Source organism: Schistocerca cancellata, chromosome 9, assembly GCF_023864275.1.
Source record: "Schistocerca cancellata isolate TAMUIC-IGC-003103 chromosome 9, iqSchCanc2.1, whole genome shotgun sequence".
NCBI classification, from domain to species: Eukaryota; Metazoa; Arthropoda; class Insecta; order Orthoptera; family Acrididae; genus Schistocerca; species Schistocerca cancellata.
Genome location: NC_064634.1, coordinates 319,408,339 through 319,429,404, shown reverse-complemented (window position 1 = coordinate 319,429,404; position 21,066 = coordinate 319,408,339).

The following is a 21,066-nucleotide window of genomic DNA, read 5'->3' as shown; positions in this document are numbered from 1 at the left end:
ACCGTGAGGGCGGGGCGTGAGTCAGGTAGCTCAGATGGTAGAGCACTTGAGGTCCTGAGTTCGAGTCTCAGTTTGGCATACAGTTTTAATCTGCCAGAAAGTTTCTCAGTCACTCTTCGTTCTGTCCTGTAAGTCTCCCTGACTTGGAGTTCTCGGTCATTTTTCTATAACTCTTCCCATTTCCTATACCTCATTCCTCTTCCTTCCCCTTCAACCCTTCTACCAGAAGAAGGAGCTATTGGCTTTGAAAGCTCACATACTTCCTCATCTTTTAATGTGTCTTCTCTTACCACTGTTGGAGTGTAGACTTTTGTTTATCAGTATTATATTGTACATTGAACAGATTCATTACTATTCGCAAAGGACACATACATGTATTTCACTGTTATGCTGGAAAAACATTTTGTCACTTAAAGGGTAAATTTGTCCCCACAACCAAAATCCCATTGCAGGCAGTGCATAGAACTCAACATTTCACTCACTGTCCTGGGCAGCTGATGTCCAGAAATGGTGTACATCGCAGCTAAAATGTGTTGAGGCCTTATGACACATATGAGAGAGATGCCCCCTTAAAAAAATTAAAAAATGGGAAATTCATCATAACATCTTTATTCTTAATATTTTTACACCAAATATGCACTTCTTCAAACAATCATTCCAATGTTCAAAACAATCTAAATATTGGGATGTTTTTCATGCCTTCCAGTGATTTTTACCTCCTCCATAATGGCAAAACCCTTTTCTTTCATGCCCCTTTTGAGTCTGAGGAACAAAAAAAATCACAGGCGGGCTGTTTTTGGTCAAAAAACTGCTTTACGGAGAGGGCGGTGTGAGACAGCGCATTGTCATGATGGAAGAACCAGTTGCCTGTGCACCAAATACCTGCCCTTTCCTCCTGGATACTCTCCCTCACTCTTTTCAAACCTTGAAATAGACCTCCTGATTGACACTTTGACCCGGGGGAATGAGCTCCATGTGCACAACACCTCTGCAATCAAAGAAACAAATGAGCATTGTCTTGTTGTTTGACTTCACTTGGTGAGCTTTTTTCAGACGAGGAGAGCCATTTGTCTTCCACTAGCTTCATAGCCACTTTGTTTCAGGGTCATATCCATAGCACCATGATTCATCACTAGTAATCACCTTGGCAAAACATTCAGGGTCCTGTATGAGCTGATTTTGAAGCTCAGAACATGCCTGAAGTCCGTTTGCTCACCTATGAGAAGGAGAGGAGCAAATTTGACTGCGACTCTTTTTATGTGCAAATCTTTGAATAAAATCCTCTAAAGTGAACTCCATGTTCCAGACATCTCAAAGAGTTGATCAATGGTTCAGCGATGATCTTCATGAATGAGGCACTGATTTTGTCGATGTTTTCATCACTTTGTACGTTGAGGGACTGTAAGGTGGCTATAATTTCGCACCTTACAAGCACTCGTCCATATACTTTGCCGTGAACTACAACCACAATTATATACAATTTGATAGGTTGTACATTATATATATGACTACTTAAAGGAGACTAACATTGTCACATACGCCTTGTAAATAATTGTTAACACTTATTGCAAGAAAGGTGAAGGAGTGTCTTTATTATAAAAACAGCGTAATGAATGATTGCCTATACTAGTAGAGGTTGGAACGCCAGTGGAGATGAAACGGCAAGCAGAAATCAAGCTCTGGGTGGAAGGCTCACACAGGTGTTGGTCCCGCTTAAACACAGGAAGTAGCTAGACGGACATCGTGGCACCTGAGCTCTGGAGCACAATAGGGTGACCGGTGGCCACTATTGTAGTAGGGCCAGAAGGATAACCGGATAATACTTCCGAACTCTGCAAATTTTGGATGCAGGTGATAGGAACAAAGAAGCAGTTTAGATGCACTTTCTCAAGAACTGCAGTGTTGGTCACATGGTTCTCCCTCTTAATGTTCAAGATGTATCTCATTTTTTGTTGGTGGAAGCGCTCAAAATTTTTTTGATATCATAAAAATAGTATGTCCTAGTTTCATAGCCATATAGGAGTGTGGAAATAGCAATGGCTCTGTACACATGAGTCTGGTGTGCAGCTTTAAGTCTTTATTCATGAAGATCCTATGTATTAACCATTTGAATGCTGCATGGGTAATCGCAATTCTTTGATCAACATCCTGTTCACAGGTACACAGTTTTGACAAGGTGCTTCCAAGATATGAAAAGTGATCAACTTGCTCCAGTGTTGTGTCTAGGATGGAGGTATTGAACTCGTGCAGAGTTAATCATGGAGCAGGTTGTGCAAGTACCTTCTTTTTTCCTGTACTGATGGTAAGATCAAAGTGATGACATGCAGTTTTAAAGCAGTTGATTGGTTGTTTTAATTCTGCTGGTGTTAGGGCAGGAAATGCACTGTCTTCAGCATACTGTAGTTCTGTCACAGCGGTATGCCTTTACGAATGAAATCTTGCCAGATTGAAGAGATTTCCATCAAAACTTGATTCCATGCCTTGGTTGTTCGCAGATGATTTATACAGCATGGCAGCCACATACTGTGAAAAGAGTATTGAAGCAAGCACACAGCCTTGTTTTGAACTATTCAGTGATTGGAAATTAATCCAATGCAGAGTTACCGTGAAGAACCTGCCCAGACATGCCATCATGAAGATCTTGAACCAGTTCCACTGTGTTACTATCTTCCACATGACAGAGCTAGGCATTGAGTCAAATGCTTTTCTCCATGTCATAGAAAAACAAAATGTAGAGGCTTCTCTTGCTATTTTCTTTGTCTAGCACAAAATATCATATCTGCTTTGCTTCTGGGAGTTTGGAAAACGAATTTAGATTCAGCAAAATTTTGTCTGAAATAATTTGGAGCCAATTTAATAGAATTTTTACAAGAATTGTAATTGCAATAGACAATGGTGATATACCATGGTGGTCCCCACTTGCACTATGGTTGCATTTCTTGAAGATAGTGATGATGGTAGTATTCTTCAAGTGATCAGGTACTTCTCAGGTTTCCCAAATTAAGAGGATCAATGTAAAAAGTTTAGTCTTCAAGGGTATACCTCCATTATGTATCAATTCCAGAGGAATGTTATCAGTTTTTTTGCTGACAGCAGATGGAGTTAGCTGATGATCATCCACTAATGTGGTCTACACAGTGAATACAACACCATGCCTCATCTGCTCCCAGAAGCTCATGTAACCTGTACTGAACTCTATAATTTTACCTTCACTGGACGATCTGCTTTCACTTAAGGCACCAATATCAATGTTAATTTGACCAAGCTTATGGGTTACAAGCACTGTTCTTTTCTCAGGCCTGTTATTGTCTTTCAAACCAAATAAGGTTCAAACATTCCATGTTCCTATCATTACAGTTTTGGTAATCTTGGTTTTTGGACTGCATTAGAGGTGACGCACTGGGTACAGTGTCCCAGCCAACTGAGAGTGAGAGTACCAATGTTTAGCCCACAATTTCTAGGACCTTCTGTATTCTGGCTGGGCAGTGGTGATCCTAAATAGGCCTTCCCAAACACAGACGCGGGGCTGAACGTCTGAGTAGTCAAGGTCTCAGGGAGACAACCATCACACATCTGCTGCCAACATGCATGTCTCACCTACAGGTTTCTAGTTTCACCAAAAAACCTCTCTCCATTATTGTTATCCCATCACCAATGGTCTTGGATTGAAGGTGTGATAACAGGAAAAAGTGCCACAAATGGTACTAGAACTTGCACATTGTAATCTCCTCCTCCCTTTTTTGTTGTTGTCACTGCTATTGTTGATGGTAATGTCTTTTCATAAAATATTAGAGGAATAAGATTTACAATAAACTTGTTATTTATCTTCTTTTCTTGTAATTGGCTTCAGTTCTTCATGTATAGGGGGCTGATTCTTCAATCTGACATTTTCACATTTTAGGTTCTCATGTTCCAATTCACGTAAATAAGTTTGATAAATGCCTGTGCAGATTTTTTTGTTTCTTGGTGTCTATTTGCTTCACATTTTGCCATATCACACTGTCTTTTCAATTTTCACATTAGATCACATCCGAGGCATGCCCACAACTACTTCCTCTCTCTATGGTAATAACAACATTCCAAATGGTTTATTAATTTTCTTGACAAATTAATTTCTATTAATTTATAAATGAATCCAGAAATAAACATAATAAACACTGCCAGATTGTGTAATTACTAATAAAAATTTTAAGTGTGCCAAATATTTCATAATTTCAAATGTTTCTTAAAAAAATAATTTTAATGGTACATACAATGAGAATAAAGTAATTCAGTTTCATAGTTTTTAGCTTGAAATATAAGATATTGTGTATAAAATTGTATGAATTTTTTCAGATAAACAATTGAGATAATATTGACCTGTCCAAAATTCAAAAATTAATTCTGGTATCTATGTACCGACTTGAGAGAAAATCCTAGGAAGTTCTGATCTTACGTTAAATCAGTAAGTGGATCGAAACAGCATATCCAGACACTCCGGGATGATGAAGGCATTGAAACAGACGATGACACGCGTAAAGCTGAAATACTAAACACCTTTTTCCAAAGCTGTTTCACAGAGGAAGACCGCACTGCAGTTCCTTCTCTAAATCCTCGCACAAACGAAAAAATGGCTGACATCGAAATAAGTGTCCAAGGAATAGAAAAGCAACTGGAATCACTCAACAGAGGAAAGTCCACTGGACCTGACGGGATACCAATTCGATTCTACACAGAGTACACGAAAAAACTTGCCCCCCTTCTAACAGCCGTGTACCGCAAGTCTATAGAGGAACGGAAGGTTCCAAATGATTGGAAAAGAGCACAGGTAGTCCCAGTCTTCAAGAAGGGTCATTGAGCAGATGCGCAAAACTATAGACCTATATCTCTGACGTCGATCTGTTGTAGAATTTTAGAACATGTTTTTTGCTCGAGTATAATGTCGTTTTTGGAAACCCAGAATCTACTATGTAGGAATCAACATGGATTCCGGAAACAGCGATCGTGTGAGACCCAACTCGCTTTATTTGTTCATGAGACCCAGAAAATATTAGATACAGGCTCCCAGGTAGATGCTATTTTCCTTGACTTCCGGAAGGCGTTCGATACAGTTCCGCACTGTCGCCTGATAAACAAAGTAAGAGCCTACGGAATATCAGACCAGCTGTGTGGCTGGATTGAAGAGTTTTTAGCAAACAGATCACAGCATGTTGTTATCAATGGAGAGACGTCTACAGACGTTAAAGTAACCTCTGGCGTGCCACAGGGGAGTGTTATGGGACCATTGCTTTTCACAATATATATAAATGACCTAGTAGATAGTGTCAGAAGTTCCATGCGGCTTTTCGCGGATGATGCTGTAATATACAGAGAAGTTGCAGCATTAGAAAATTGTAGCGAAATGCAGAAAGATCTGCAGCGGATAGGCACTTGGTGCAGGGAGTGGCAACTGACCCTTAACACAGACAAATGTAATGTATTGCGAATGCATAGAAAGAAGGATCCTTTATTGTATGATTATATGATAGCAGAACAAACACTGGAAGCAGTTACTTCTGTAAAATATGTGGGAGTATGCGTGCGGAACGATTTGAAGTGGAATGATCATATAAAATTAATTGTTGTAAGGCGGGTACCAGGTTGAGATTCATTGGGAGAGTCCTTAGAAAATGTAGTCCATCAACAAAGGAGGTGGCTTACAAAACACTCGTTCAAACTATACTTGAGTATTGCGCATCAGTGTGGGATCCGTACCAGATCGGGTTGACTTGAGATAGAGAGGATCCAAAGAAGAGCGGCGCGTTTCGTCACAGGGTTATTTGGTAACCGTGATAGCGTTACAGATGTTTAACAAACTCAAGTGGCAGACTCTGCAAGAGAGGCACTCTGCATCGCGGTGTAGCTTGCTCGCCAGGTCTCGAGAGGTTGCGTTTCTGGATGAGGTATCGAATATATTGCTTCCCCCTACTTCTACCTCCCGAGGAGATCACGAATGTAAAATTAGAGAGATTTGAGCGCGCACGGAGGCTTTCAGACAGTCGTTCTTCCCGCGAACCATACGCGACTGGAACAGGAAAGGGAGGTAATGACAGTGGCACGTAGAGTGCCCTCCGCCACACACCGTTGGGTAGCTTGCGGAGTATGAATGTAGATGTAGATGTAGAAATCTCTTCCACACTATTTGCTAATTGTTCACACAGACTAATCTACATACATAGAGGCCTAGAAAATTAATTTACAATTGACAAAAAATACATACTGATTTAAAGTTACATAATGTATTGGGAAGTTAATCCCCCTACTTGAAAAAACATACATTTATGTGGAATAACACTGTCCAGGCCAGTGAAGTTTTTTCCAAAAAAATAGTTCCATGAATTCTTCATATAGGAACAAGTATACAGGTTTTACGTCAGACTGGATTAAAGAATGTTCACATAAGAAACTTTAATAAACAGAGCTAAATGCAATGAAAAAATGAACTAGTAAGGTGATACACACATATATACTAAGATACTATTCCTAATTTTTACATACAAAATATGAAAATTTATTACTAGATATTTAATGGGACTGTCCCATTTCAAAATTTTAAAAGGATCTACTCATTTAGTATCATGGCATATATGTATCAAATTCTAAATAAAAAATCTATCACAAAACATAGTTATAGTTATACGACTCTGCAAATATAGTGTGCCATAGATTTAAACTCAATCAATAGATAAGACAGAACTTTTGAAATTACATCATCTCACAAACTACATTCCTGATGAACAAAACAGAAGTATATAGTCCTATGAATCTGCAAACACAGTGTACATTTTCTTCCAGACTACGGATCATTATGCATCCATGTCCAAAGGTTTTGTCTTCTATACTAAAATTTAAAAGTACCTGAGATTTTACCAATTTGCTTTACTTACCTGTAGCTCCTCTTATCTTTACACCTACAATGGGCATGTCCACAAAATTTTTACTATACTTGACCTTGTCTCTAAATTATTCAGATATATCACAAATCGGGCTACCTGTATCAATCAAACAGTTACCTTCACACTGATCAATCTTAATTTTAATGTGAGGGCCCCAAAATCTGAATCATCTTCTCTGTTGTCAGACACTTCATCCAAAAGATCACTTTCAATTTCATCAAATGCTACATCCACACTGTCTTCACAGGGTGTCATCAACTTCACTGGTATCATAGTATTACTTCGGTTACTCATCTTGTCAGGTAAAGATTGAACACAATGAATGGATTCCATGGCACAACTAACATGACTTATTACAGATGGAACACAAAACACATTACTGTCAAAATTACACTTCGTGCTTAGATCTTCTTTCACTTCATCCCACCAGTAGGGGTACAGATTCTGACTAACTCTAGCAAACTAATTCCAGCACGCACATTTATCTATGTTGTCATCAATTTGTCCCCAAACAGACTTCAAAAAGTTTTCATCTTTATTCTCTAGACTCTCAGATAACTTACCTTTACTGTTTGGATCATAACTCTGCATGACATTAATGAAAAACTGTTTTGACTTGACTGATATTCCATGACTCTCACTTACAACATCACATACATCACTTACCTTACCTGTACTATCAACATCATTCACAAATAACTCTCAAAATTCATTATTCTTAAACTCCACAAATACCTGATACTCATCATCATCATCATCATCATCATCATCATCATCATATTTCTCCAAAATTACTTCATCAACATCACTAACAAGACAAATCTCATCTACATCAAAGTCACTTACCTCACCTAATCTGTTTGCAGTAAGCCACTAGTTGCAGCTTTACCATCCTCAGTTATTTCACAGCTCTCATTCACATCTACACCAAAAATGTGACCTAGTTCAGATCCAATACTGTCTTCACCTGACTTACGTACATCAATAACACTGTTTTCTGATGATGAGAAGAAATCATTAGAACATACTACATCAAAATTCCAACTACTCTCACATTCTGGTTTGTGATTAGTGCCTACATCACCATACTTAAACATAGTAGTCCAAAACTTTTGATCGAAACATAAATGAGAAATCTGATATTCCTTCTGTTTAATTTCAGATACATGTGCCATATCATTAACAATGTTATTATTGTCTAATTGCAAGTGAAACTTGGGGGTTCTGTGCTTGTTGTGTTTCCTCACCTCAAAACTGTGGACCTTAACTGAGACGAACTGCCATTTCTCGAGTAGTTACGTCTATAATTGTTTCTTCTATTAAAATGCCCATGATTACACCCATTATCCCTACCTTGCTGATGTTCAAAATTTCTCTCTCTATTGACACTTTGATCCTGACAGAAGTTACCATTACTTCTGTTTCTGTAATTACTCCCACTGTGATTTCTATCATTCCAATTATTATGATACATACTTCTTTCTGCTGCCTATCCAGCCTGTCAACATATCGTAAAAATTGTTCACGACAATCATCAGGTCCATGTATTAAATCCCATTGCAACCTTCCTGGTAATCTCCTTTAAAATGTATCAATCAAGATCATTTTGTCGAATGGTTTGTCAAGATGTGTTAATTTTTTAACTTGGTTCTTGCAAAAAAGTACCATCCTATTCCCAAAATTAAGACCATCAAAAATTCACTTTTCATTCTCCTCTGTTCAGCTTCCTACTAAAATTTATTTAAACAACTTTTCTCGAAACTTTGATATGTTTCCCACTGACTTAAATTAAATTTACCCACGATACAGCTTCGCCTTCAATAGATCTTTAACAAATTTAGTTTTTTGATTGTCATTCATGCCTGACACAAAACTCTCTCTATAGTGGTGCAGAAAATCCACTGGATGTAAATTGTCTGACGGAAAACTTTTGATAGGAGTGTTGGACCACACAATACCATTGTTTGCAGACAGATTTTTGTGAATGCAATTTTCCTGAACTGTTGAAATTTTTTTATCTAAAACAGTTTCATTAGTTTGCATATTCTTTTGAACATTTCAAATTTTTTGGTTTAAACTAGCGATTTTTTGTTCCATTTTTTCCACTACAGCCTTCTGTTCAACTCTGATGTCATCAACATTCTTCGATTGTCTCACTGATTCAACTATCAACTCATTTTCTAAGATAATAAATCTATTTTCTAAAACATCAGCCTTTTCATTCACACTTTTTAGCCCCTCTGACAACCATTTTTAGCTCTGAAACTTCATTACTAAGTTGGTCCATTTGAGCTTGTACTTTGTCTAATTTACTATTTTTATCTGTCTCCATTTCATCTATTTTTTACAGTTTCTTAGCTGACTATGATTTCACTCAGCTCAGACATGGTCTGACTCGATCCTACAGCTTCCACTTCTACCTCACTCCTACCCTCATCTCTCTTCATTTTGTTAACAAGTATACGAGTTCACAAACAAATTAACTTCACAAATAGTTTGTACTTATCTTTCCTTTTTGATGTCCCTAGTTGTAGTTGTAAAGTCCTCTTTTGTTTGATCCTGTCTGTCATTGTTGATCATCACTGTTGATATGATTTATTTTGTTGGGCAGCCCTTGGTCTTCTTTCTTTGTGTCATCGGAAATTCATTCATAGATAAATTGTAAATGCAATAAAGTAATATCTTTTCTGCAAGAGACAAAACTTCACATTAGTCAATTGATTCCGGATGACACCACCACAGGTAACCTCCCCTTCCCTCCTTTGTTGTTGTCACTACTATTGTCGCTGGTAAATTCTTTTCAAAAATATGAGAAGAGTAAGATTTACAATAAACTTTTTACTTACCTTCTTTTGTTGTAGTTGCCTCCAGTTCTCCATGTCTAGGGGTCTCATTCTTGAAGCTGAAATTTTCACATTTTAGGTTCTCATGTTCCAATTGACGTAAATAAATTTGATAAGTGCTTATGCAGATTTTTTGTTTTTTGATGTTTATTTACTTCACATTTTACTATATCACACTGTCTTCTGAATTTTCACATTAACAAAGCCAAAATTACATTGTTCTTCCAAAATTCAAAAACACATCCGATCACATCAGAGGCATGCCCACTACTACTTCTTCACTCTGCAGTAATAACAATATTCCAAAGTATTTACAAACTTTCTTGACAAATGAATTTCTATTAAGGTGTAAATGAATTTAGAAATAAACAAAATAAACAATTCTAGACTGTATATTTAATGGCAGAAATTTTAAGTGTGCCAAATATTTTGTAATTTCAAATGTTTCTAAAACAAATAATTTTAACTGTACATACAGAGCTAGTGCACATCAATTGTAACAACGAAAACAAAGTAATTCAGTTGCATAGTTTATTTTGAAATATAACATACTGTGTATGAAATTATATGAAATTTTCAGATAAACAGTTGAGACAATACTGACCTGTCCAAAATTTGAAAATTAATTCTGGTATCGACTACTTCTGTTAAGAAAAAATAATGCTAGGGGAGGCTGTCCCTTTACAATGTCTCATTTCATTTGATCTGTAGAGTATAGTCCTTAGATCATAGTGTGTGGGTCATTTCCTTGTAGGCTATGATCCATCTGAACCAAAATTAGTAACAAATGCTTAAACTCATTCTGCACAGCAATTCATTACTTTGTCATTCTACAGTGTCATATAAATAAAATACAAAATGAAATGTACTTATGTCCAAGTTTGCAGGCTCTTCTCTGCTGGGTGTATGGGGTACTATTCATATAACAGTATATAAAAGCTAAAGATATTTTTTCAGTAAAATGCTTGTTAATATGAGTATGAATATTTTCAGGAAAAACTAGCACCATGATAATCAAAAACATGCAACAAGACACACATATCATGAGGATTAGCTTCTAAGTGTATATGAGAGTATCGTGTAAGTTTCTGGTGCCACAAAATATGGTCTCACCAGTGATAGCAAGCAACAATACAGCGATTTAAATGTTTCATCAATGTTGTGGTTGGTTGCAGTTCTGCGGAGTGAATGCAGTAATATGGAGCAGTTGGCCTCCCAGAGCAACAACAGTCAACACAGTGTAATGTTCACAATGACTCTTGTCTTTCTCTTCCAGTTGGTGGCCACTGCATCACTGATGCCTTGTGCAAAGTCATTATTACAAATGACTCATTTAGTACTCTGAATGCTAGTTGGACAGTTGAGGACTGGAAAATTGTATTATGAGTCACAGTTCATAATCCTGACAAGGATGGGAGTGCACACACTATGGTGACAACCTGGAAGTTGAGAATCCATTATTCACAGTGCCAGTGGCAGCTTTTACATGTTGAAGCATTTTTAGAGGGACAAAAACTTGGATTTCTTTCACCAGTAAAGAATCAAACTACTGGATTGCAGCATCATTATTTCATAGCATCATTGGTGCATCTGAAAATGTTACATTGTTTACAAAACAGATACAGCACGAATCAAAATTATGATAATGCACCTAGCCAGAATACTCCTTCGGTATACAAACTAAGTGCAGAAAACAGCATAGTCTTTTTATAATTTTAGATGACCTCCAAAGTTAATACCTACTGAGTACTTCTGAGACACTGCAGAACAGTACATTATCTCACTCTGCATCCAAATAACATCACCACTCCACAACCACTATACATATTGTGGTTAAGAAACAAGGTGCAATCGTATTATTCTACCCCCCAACTGTTCCATTTGTGCTGCATGGGAAAAATGACTGTTGGTATCCTTCTGTGTAAGCTTTCCATGATTTGATATTCATTACATCACATGAGATCTATTTAGTTAGATGTAATAGATTTCTTTACTTGTCCGAGAATATATTATGCTCTCAGAGTTTTCATGGCAAGTCTTTTGTTGATTCACAATATGTTTTCTGTGTCATGTACCACTTTTAATGGCATTGCCCCATTTTGTCTACTGTCATTGTGACATTAGGCATTGGGGATGCACCGGTGACTGTTCTCTGATTTAGAAATCGGTAATTGCAGTAGAACATATAACCATATTTCCCATCTGATGACTTTTCAGGAAAGATTACTATTAGGTCTGGCCAGGGCTAGTACTTTCTTCTATGATTTGATCCCAAAGCTGTTGGACTGTGAACTCCTCCAGTAGCAGTTGCAAATAGTGAGTTCCTTGTATACTGGCAGCTCGTTCCCAGTGGGAATTCTGTGTTGTACTGGAGGTGGAGATGGTAGTGGTCCAAAGGGTTAAACAATCCTGAATAATCTTTTAACAGCTTCTTTGTATGTACTCCACCACATCCTTTCATCAGATGCAACACTTTCCCCCTTAGTGCAGTTAAATCAACAGATTGGCCCAGCTTTTGGTTTTCTGCATTGAAATGCCTTTGTAATTCATCCTATAAAACTACTCAGTTAGTCGTCAAGATTCCTTTGGTACCCTTGCCTCCTCTGAACCAAAATTATCTTTACTGACAGGTGCTACTCAGCTACTCTGTAGCTCTTCCATATATGACAAACTTTGTCATACAAAGCATTTTACCTGATCCAGTACCTCATTCTCTGGCAAGGGCTCTAACATAGTCACCTGTTAACTGGCAGATCAGCACCTATGTTCATCCAGACCAGCATTCCTGTCACTTTCAGTATCATTTCCATGAGTTCAGTCTAAGAGACCATGTACACAGTTTAACTGGCTAACTCAATGTCTCACATTTTCCTTTCAACCTTAAAATTGAAATGGAACAATGTCCCATTCAGCTCTACCATGCGTTGCTGTAGGTCAACATTAATGTGATGTGTACTCGAGAAGTCCAGATCCAGAATGAGGTCATAGCTAATGCCCATGGGAGGCAGAACTTCCATACCCATTCAGAAGTTTCTTCCTCCCACTCAGAAAGCCAACAACATGGAATCGAGACAATTCATACTTTTACCACCCACAACACATAACCTACAGTATGGTGGGTATAAATTCACTGCACTCAATATAATCTGGCTAGCCATGGATACCTGTGATTTAGTATCCAACAACAACTTACACAATCTTCCGATGATATAACCAAGTAGACTAATGTCTGCCACTGATTTTGCACCCGGGCATCCCACAGTCAAACTCTCTGGGAACATCGCACAGCGGTCACACTGCCCCCGTTCCATTTAACGCAGGGGCGTGAATGTTATATTGATTCCACTATCTATGCACCTGTGAACATTTTCGAACAGAGTGCCCCATTTGCTTGCACCTGTGATGATGTGTTTTCGTACAGAAATGTGGTGAAGCACCAGACCTATAACACACAATCTCTGCATTAAACCCTGCCAACTTTTCCCTTGGTCTAGTTACACAATCAATTTCAGTCGAAGCTAATGCAGTTGCCACTGCTTTGTCCATGGTTCTTGGAAATTCCATGAGCACTTTCCATCATATATCAGATTGCAGACCTGACAAAAACACATCAAGTGCCCTTTGTTCTGTCTCTGCAAAATGGCTTTATTGGCACAATCATCATTTGTTAATTCATATGCATTAATATATTTAAAAACAAAGATGATGTGACTTACCAAATGAAAGTGCTGGCAGGTCGACAGACACACAAACAAACACAAACATACACACGAAATCCAAGCTTTCGCAACCAACGGTTGCCTCGTCAGGAAAGAGGGAAGGAGAAGGAAAGACAAAAGGATATGGGTTTTAAGGGAGAGGGTGAGGAGTCATTCCAATCCCGGGAGCTCCCGGGATTGGAATGACTCCTTACCCTCTCCCTTAAAACCCATATCCTTTTGTCTTTCCTTCTCCTTCCCTCTTTCCTGACGAGGCAACCGTTGGTTGCGAAAGCTTGGATTTTGTGTGTATGTTTGTGTTTGTTTGTGTGTCTGTCGACCTGCCAGCACTTTCATTTGGTAAGTCACATCATCTTTGTTTTTAAATATATTTTTCCTTCGTGGAATGTTTCCTTCTATTATATTCATATGCATTAACATTGATTTGCCTGATGCTGACCATAAAACCTTCTATCGATTCTCCCTGTTTCTACGTTACATCATTAAGTTATTCACTATCAAACTGTGACGTATTTTTCTTCCAGTAACAATCCACTAGTACATTCTGAAAGTTGTCAAAGGCCTGAGATTTTTGCAATTTCTCATTGCACTTCACATAAGTCATGGTATCTCCTACAAATTTTAAATGAGCTACATTTAACAGCTGTTCATCACCCCAGTTCCCTAATTTTGAGACTATTTCCAAACTACCCATGAATACAAAATTATCTTTTCCCAGATTTACTGGAAAATGGTGTCACAAATGAAGCCATACCAGCATCAAGGATAGGCAAAGACACACCCGAAGATGACCATTCCCTTCTTTCACCCTTCAAACAATTCACTTTTCTGCACAAAACTACATTGTCATCTCTAAATTTAGCTAACTGATTCACAAGATTCTGAATTGCCTCCTGGTTTGCTGTTTACTCAGGGTCAGCCATTGAAGTACCACCACAATTATATAGTATAGCCAAAATAGGAAGGAAAAGACAAGCACAGAAAGACAGGTCCAAACTAAGACACTTGTTGCCTGCATTTACTTGAAAACTTGTGGCAATGACCACCACTGCTGTTGCACCTCCTTCTCTTCAGGGCTTCATTGGATGATCATTTCCAGCTCCAGCAGGTATCCTGACAGAAATACTGTTTCAAGCAACCATCCATCAACTGTGTCTTGAGCCAAGAGGTAGGTGGGAAGGTATGTCCCATACCTATGCTAACCGGCAACTGAATAAAGCAGAAAAACTATTCACCTATGGAAAAGGAAATGCTGGCATTAATTGGAATCACATATTTTTGTGGGAGGAATTTTAAGATCACAGCAGATCATGCTACACTAAAATGGCTTCTATAATTGGTGTCACGAACAATGGTGGTCAAGTTTATGCTGTTTTGTGCACCTATGTCATATATTCTCAGACAGCCAATGAGCATTCAGTAGTGTTTTGAGCACTCTCCTTTGAATGCCATAGCTAACATGAGCATTAATCATAATCGTAACGAGTTGTTTAGTGAATTTTGATTCCATTTGTTGCAAATTGTCATTGCTGATTGTGGGGGTAAGTGATTCACTCTGCATAAGCAAGTGAGAGACGCTTTCTTCAAGCAGAAAACACACACATGCATGTACCACAACTGTCGCTTACAATCATAAACAATGCAATCCCGTCCATGACTCGACATGAGTGAGCTGCCTTTGTTCGTGAATTGAACTATAGTATTAAAGAATCCAACCAACAGGCTAATCTGCTGGGCCTTAAGGCTTAGCGAATTTGATTTTGAGGTAGTGCATCATCGAGGGAAATCCCATGGTAACACTGATTGATTAAGCCCAAAGAACATGCTGTAGAATCCACAAGAAGAGTGGTGCAGACCTGGCCATTGACCCTGATTGTCAGTGCTATGCAAAACAAATGCAGTTCAGCCTTAATGACAGAGTACTTTACATGCAAATATGATGTGGATGCCATATTACTGTGCCAGCCTGCTTACAGGATGAAGTGTTGAAGTAAGCCTATGATTCCAGCTGGGCACAGAGGATGACAAGCCATGGACTGCCGCAGTGCAGAAAATTTCTGGTGGCTATGGAGGAAACAATATGTTGAGCACTACTTTAAGAACTACATCTCTTGCACTCAAAGAGCCAAGATGAGTCATCAGCGAATACCACTGCAAAGACTGTTTGAGGCAGAGAAACCTTTGCAATTAGCCCAATGTCCTTGACTCTTCTGCATAAACACCAGCGAGTGTGGTATCTACTAACGCACTAACAATAATTGATCATTTTTTTTCCATTACTTGGCCATGTACACAATACCAAACCAACAAGGAGACACAGTGGCTCATGCTTTCATTAAGCATTGGCTATTGAAATTCGACGCTCCAGAAGCAATAATAACAGACCCTCTGTCATGGTTCATGTCAATGATTCATGTCTGAATGGTTTAAGCAGCTATGTTGGCTATAGCATGTTATGAAGTTACGAACTAGCACCCTTTGTCTACAAGTGAATGGTAGGACAGAGAGATTGCATATGACACTGAGCAAAATGCTAAGTTATTATGTGAACAGTAGCCATCACAACTGGGTAACCCTATTACAATATGTCATTAATGCTCATAATTCAAAAACCCATGAAAAAAAGGGTCTTTCACCCCACAAGGTTGTTTTTGCTAGAAAAGTGCGCTCACCTTACATCAACCTTCCCCCAAGAGAGGATGTATCCTCTGCTCAGGACTTAACTAAAAGCTAAAACGGATATGATGTCAGGTGAAAAAAATTAACGCAAAGGCTCTAGGCAGACGGAAGAACACAAAGCAAAATTACCCAAGTATCATATCTATCAGTAGGTTACATTATCTAATCCTCATGTTCCAAAGGAGAACACAAGGAAGTTCATTCTGTGGCACCAAGGACCGTATCAGATAGTCGATATGACATCCCTAGTTAATGTTAAACTACAACACCCCATCCGAACCATGGTTGTCCATATGAGTATAATCCACCCATTCCTAGGTGAACCAGAAGCACTCCTTTCAAAGGGGGAAGGGAATTGGGTAAAGAAAGCAGAAGAAAGAAACGTGTAAATAAGACTGTGATGCAGGACAGTACCTGACATTGTTCCAACATATCCACACATTAAGACCAAAAGGTGGTCTCATGAGTTGAATGTTTGTAATTACTTATTAGTTATTAGAGTTGCTACAAGTTTCCCTAAGTGAAAGTCCCTGATATTTCCCTGAGTTCCAGACAAGTTTAGCATTTTTTCCTGACAAATTTTGAGATCTCAAGGGTAATAAAAGATGTAAGATGGCAAAAAAAAAAAAACCTAAGGACTTCCATATTTCTAATTGTGCATAGGTTTGAGTGAACAGCAAGTTGTGTCCTTTACAGGATTTACGATCTGAAGGGTAAGTAAACAGGCCAGTTTTGTAAATTAAAGCCATTTTTAGATGAATTGCTGTTTTTACTGATGAGTTAACTCTAACTTCAAATTAACAGCAATCTCATAATTGCTGACACTAAATTAGAAAAAAATTGAGACAAAAACATTTTATTCGAGAACTTTTCTTCTCTTAGCTTACTTTTGTAGTTGCTTTACCAGCTTCTAAATACGTAGATGGTGAACATTACATTGTAAAACATTCAGGTAAAATATCAGTCCTCTTCAGATACAGAACAAATATTGACACACATCTGTAGGTCAATGATGTATCCTTAAAAACATAAAATTAATCAAACCAAAGAAGTATAGTGTGTACAGAAAATTTTACGTAGCTAAAACTGTTTTTCATCTAATAGCTATGACAGTGACATATTATGAAATCATAATTTAACAGAAACTTTTATGGCAGAACCCAATATTTAATTACAATTTATCACTTCAAAATTTCATACATCATGTCAAATACTTTGATTTTAAGGTGTTTATATTAAGTCCATGTGATAACTTCCATCAGTGCTTAAGGATAAAATATATTTTCCATGGACTCAAACTTTTTAAAGATATGTGATGTCATCAAATCATCATACAAATTGTTTGAATCACATGCAAGAATTTAATATGAACAGAAAAATTTTCATCAAATTAAAATTGATGAACAAATCTGAAGTCTGTCAAAACTGTTCTCATATCTAAAACACTCACAATCTTATAATTAAATGATCACTAAACGTAAGTTTTGCCTTTTCATCAGGGGTTACAATATGTGAAAATTCCATAATTTTCAACAAACTGGATGACACTTTTAGCCCTTTCATGTAAAACTCAAACAAGTTTTAAGCTGTGAGAAAATACACTATATGTATAAAACAAGTAATCAAAGGATTCAGGCATTATGTTCAGTATTAAATGATAGTGTGTGTACTTTTACATAGCTGCAGTCCCAATAATTAACAGCTGTCCCAACAATTACTATCTGGGAATGGAACAACTATATGCAAGTGCTAAAGTAATATAAAAAGACCAACATCCTTTGTAAACAAGGATTATCACATATTTTATTAGGTGCAGGCATAGGAAATTAAAAATTTGAACTTGAGTTAACTTTCAGCAAGTACTGAATGTTTACCTGCCCAACATCTGAAAAGTTGTTAAGGAAGAAAACAAGAATTTTTAACAACTGTTCAAATCGTAAGTATAGTACACATCCTTGTAACACATTGCTGTAATTTGCTATTCAGCTGTGCATTAAGAATATTTACTGCTGTCATATTTTTAAGTCTTGTCCCAAACCATATAAGTCAAATGATGGGGTGAGGATAAATATTGCAGCAGAGATGACATCAAAAACTATTCGTTAGAATACATCTTTCCTTCCACAGAGGATTATCAGTTGTCACGCACCCTCCTGACAAATTAGTAGTGTGTGTTGGGTTAGGACGCAAACCTACACTCTTACAGAGAACTGCAATTGAATTTGGAAAGTTAAGATAGGTACTGACAGACTGAAGCATGATATGGGTAACAACGCATGCCTGAAAAGGCTGTGAAGTAAGAGGTTCATCCACAAAATGGTTGTGAGGCTTCTTCACAACAGATGGAAATGGAGTAACAAATGTTTTAATATACATGTCTTGGAATACTTTTTGGCATCTGTTTTGTGTCACACATGTTGTAACTAATTTCTTTATGAATTTTCTTTTCTTTGTGTGCAAATTACATCTGGCACATAAGTTACCTGGTGATTATTTCCCTAAATTAGCATGGAATGTTATGGGCTGTCTGTTACGGTCAAGATTCTGGCACTAAATATTACAAGGGGTTTGGAAAAAATTGATACAAACCAAAGTGTATAAAATACGTATTCATATTCTGACAAGCCTGGCAAACTGAACATCAAAATGTAGACAGAGGTCTCTTCAGTCACCTTTTTTGTTAGGTTTCATGCTTTGATAACACCATCATACCATATAGTATTCATGAACTTTGCAGGCAAGTTAATGCATTGGACCAGACAAACATAAGAGAAATATGTTGTATAATATAACATTAAAGTTTTTAAAAAATAAGAACACTGGGATATGTTTGGTGACTATTCTCTGCCAAATAACAATACTCTGTACTTCCTGATGTGAGCAAAAATAACATCAACTTCTTTTGTAATGAACTGATTTTAGATGGAGAATACAAGCCAAATGGTATGTGTGTTAAGACCACTGATGTTATTTTATTTCCGTAAAACGAAACACATTTGGTGGCAAAAATATGGATTTCCTTGGAGTTGCAAGACAGTTTTAAAAAAACCTTCACTGACTTCAACAATAGCCTCAAAAAAAGTGAGCCTCTTGAAAGAAGTGTATAAGACAGAGTAGAGTTGTGTAAACCAACACTGTAGGAGACCACCAATACAATATTGGTTCTACTATGTTCATTATTGTCAGTTATTACCCCCTGCGCTACGTCTTTTATTTTACAGGTACTGTGTGATTTTTCTTTTGAGAAATATATGAGTACATAGCGTACAAAAGTGCCAGCGACTGCCCCAATTTTCTATTTCTTGTCATCCATACTTTCTAATATACAAACTACTTTCAAAGTGCCAAAATGCACTAGAATAAATAAAATGCAAAATGCCTATAAAAACACCGCAATGTACAACATACTTGCAGTGAGATAGTCATAATTCCTGGAATCTGTCGCTCATGACCTCTGGCCTGTTGAGGAGCACAGCAATCCTGGGTCCATGGATATACCATGCACATCCACTGCATTACACCACACACAAAGAAATCCGGTCTGCAGGCAGTTCAATGCGACTAGATCCAATGGGCAGGGCTTACGTATCAGTGGGAAATGACAGTCTTCTGATCAGCACGCCCAATCCATTGGAGATACCCACAGAAATGGCCTGCGGCTTTGGCCCATCACAGAAATCCATTCATATGACAAGCTATTCACGAGTCACAGCCAGCATGTTGTTGAAATGAGACCACAGTGACCAATTCATGTAACAGGTAACTTGTGCGAATACTCTGGGAATTGAGAATAATGAGGATATGCAGCAACTCGCCATGAAGATGATCACAGAGCTGCTGACGGACTTGTAGAAAAGACAATCATACTCTCACAACTAAATTTTCGGCCATGTCTTTGTCAAAAAACGAGTGCACTCGCACATTCACACAATCACTCAGACACAGCTCATGCACACATTACCGCCATCTCTGGCCAGTGTGTCTACAGTCTCTGAGAATCAGATCCAAACAAACCACTCCTCATGCTTCCCTGCCTCTCGTTGGTAGCTGCTAGGCTAGTGGCATGAAGCGGCGGCAGCACTGACTGCAAATTAAGAGGAGTTGTAGGGAGGGGAGAAGCAGTAGAAATGAAGGAGCAAGCAGTGCTCATACTCAGCTGCTCCCAGCCAGTGACAATGCATGACATCTCAGTAAACAAATCATTTCATCTACTCAGACAAAAAATGAGATTTTTCCACTGCTTTTTTTTCTTTTCTTTAATTCCCTAAACTTGTGGCAGCACTGGTTATGTATTATGGTTATATGTATGTTGCGTTATTTCTATGAGAAAGCTTTATGGGGAACATCTATGTATAGGCAGTAGGATATAGAACTGCAACTAAAACATTAGCATGTCTCATTTAAATCATTTGTTTTGTTTTAAATGTAGTTTGTATAGAAGTAGATAAGCAGACAGGAAGTAAGTTGGTGGTAAGTGAGAACCAGAACAGATGTATGTGACACACTTTAGCTTGTAACTTTTAGATTGAATATTCTTTATAATGAATGTCTTCTAGATCAGTTCCATCATTTAAGATGATGAGAAATTTGAGAAAGGACTACTCTCCACTGTGGAGTCAGTGCAATGCTGAGCCAGACAAGTCACTGTTCGTCCCTCAAAGTGAAAACACATCATTCCGGTATTAGGGGAATATACTCTGTTTCAACTAAACAGAGTATGCTTGCAACTAAATGCCCCAGAGGTCATTACAAGTGAAACGGAATTTTTCCACAAGATAGGGTCTGTCACTCATCACCACATCTATAACACTGCCTCTGCCAGGCAGCGAACCAATGACTGCAGCGTGAGTGTCCATTCTAGGCACAGGGATGCCGCCTCGCTGCCACACTGCAGCCATCCGCCAGCATGTT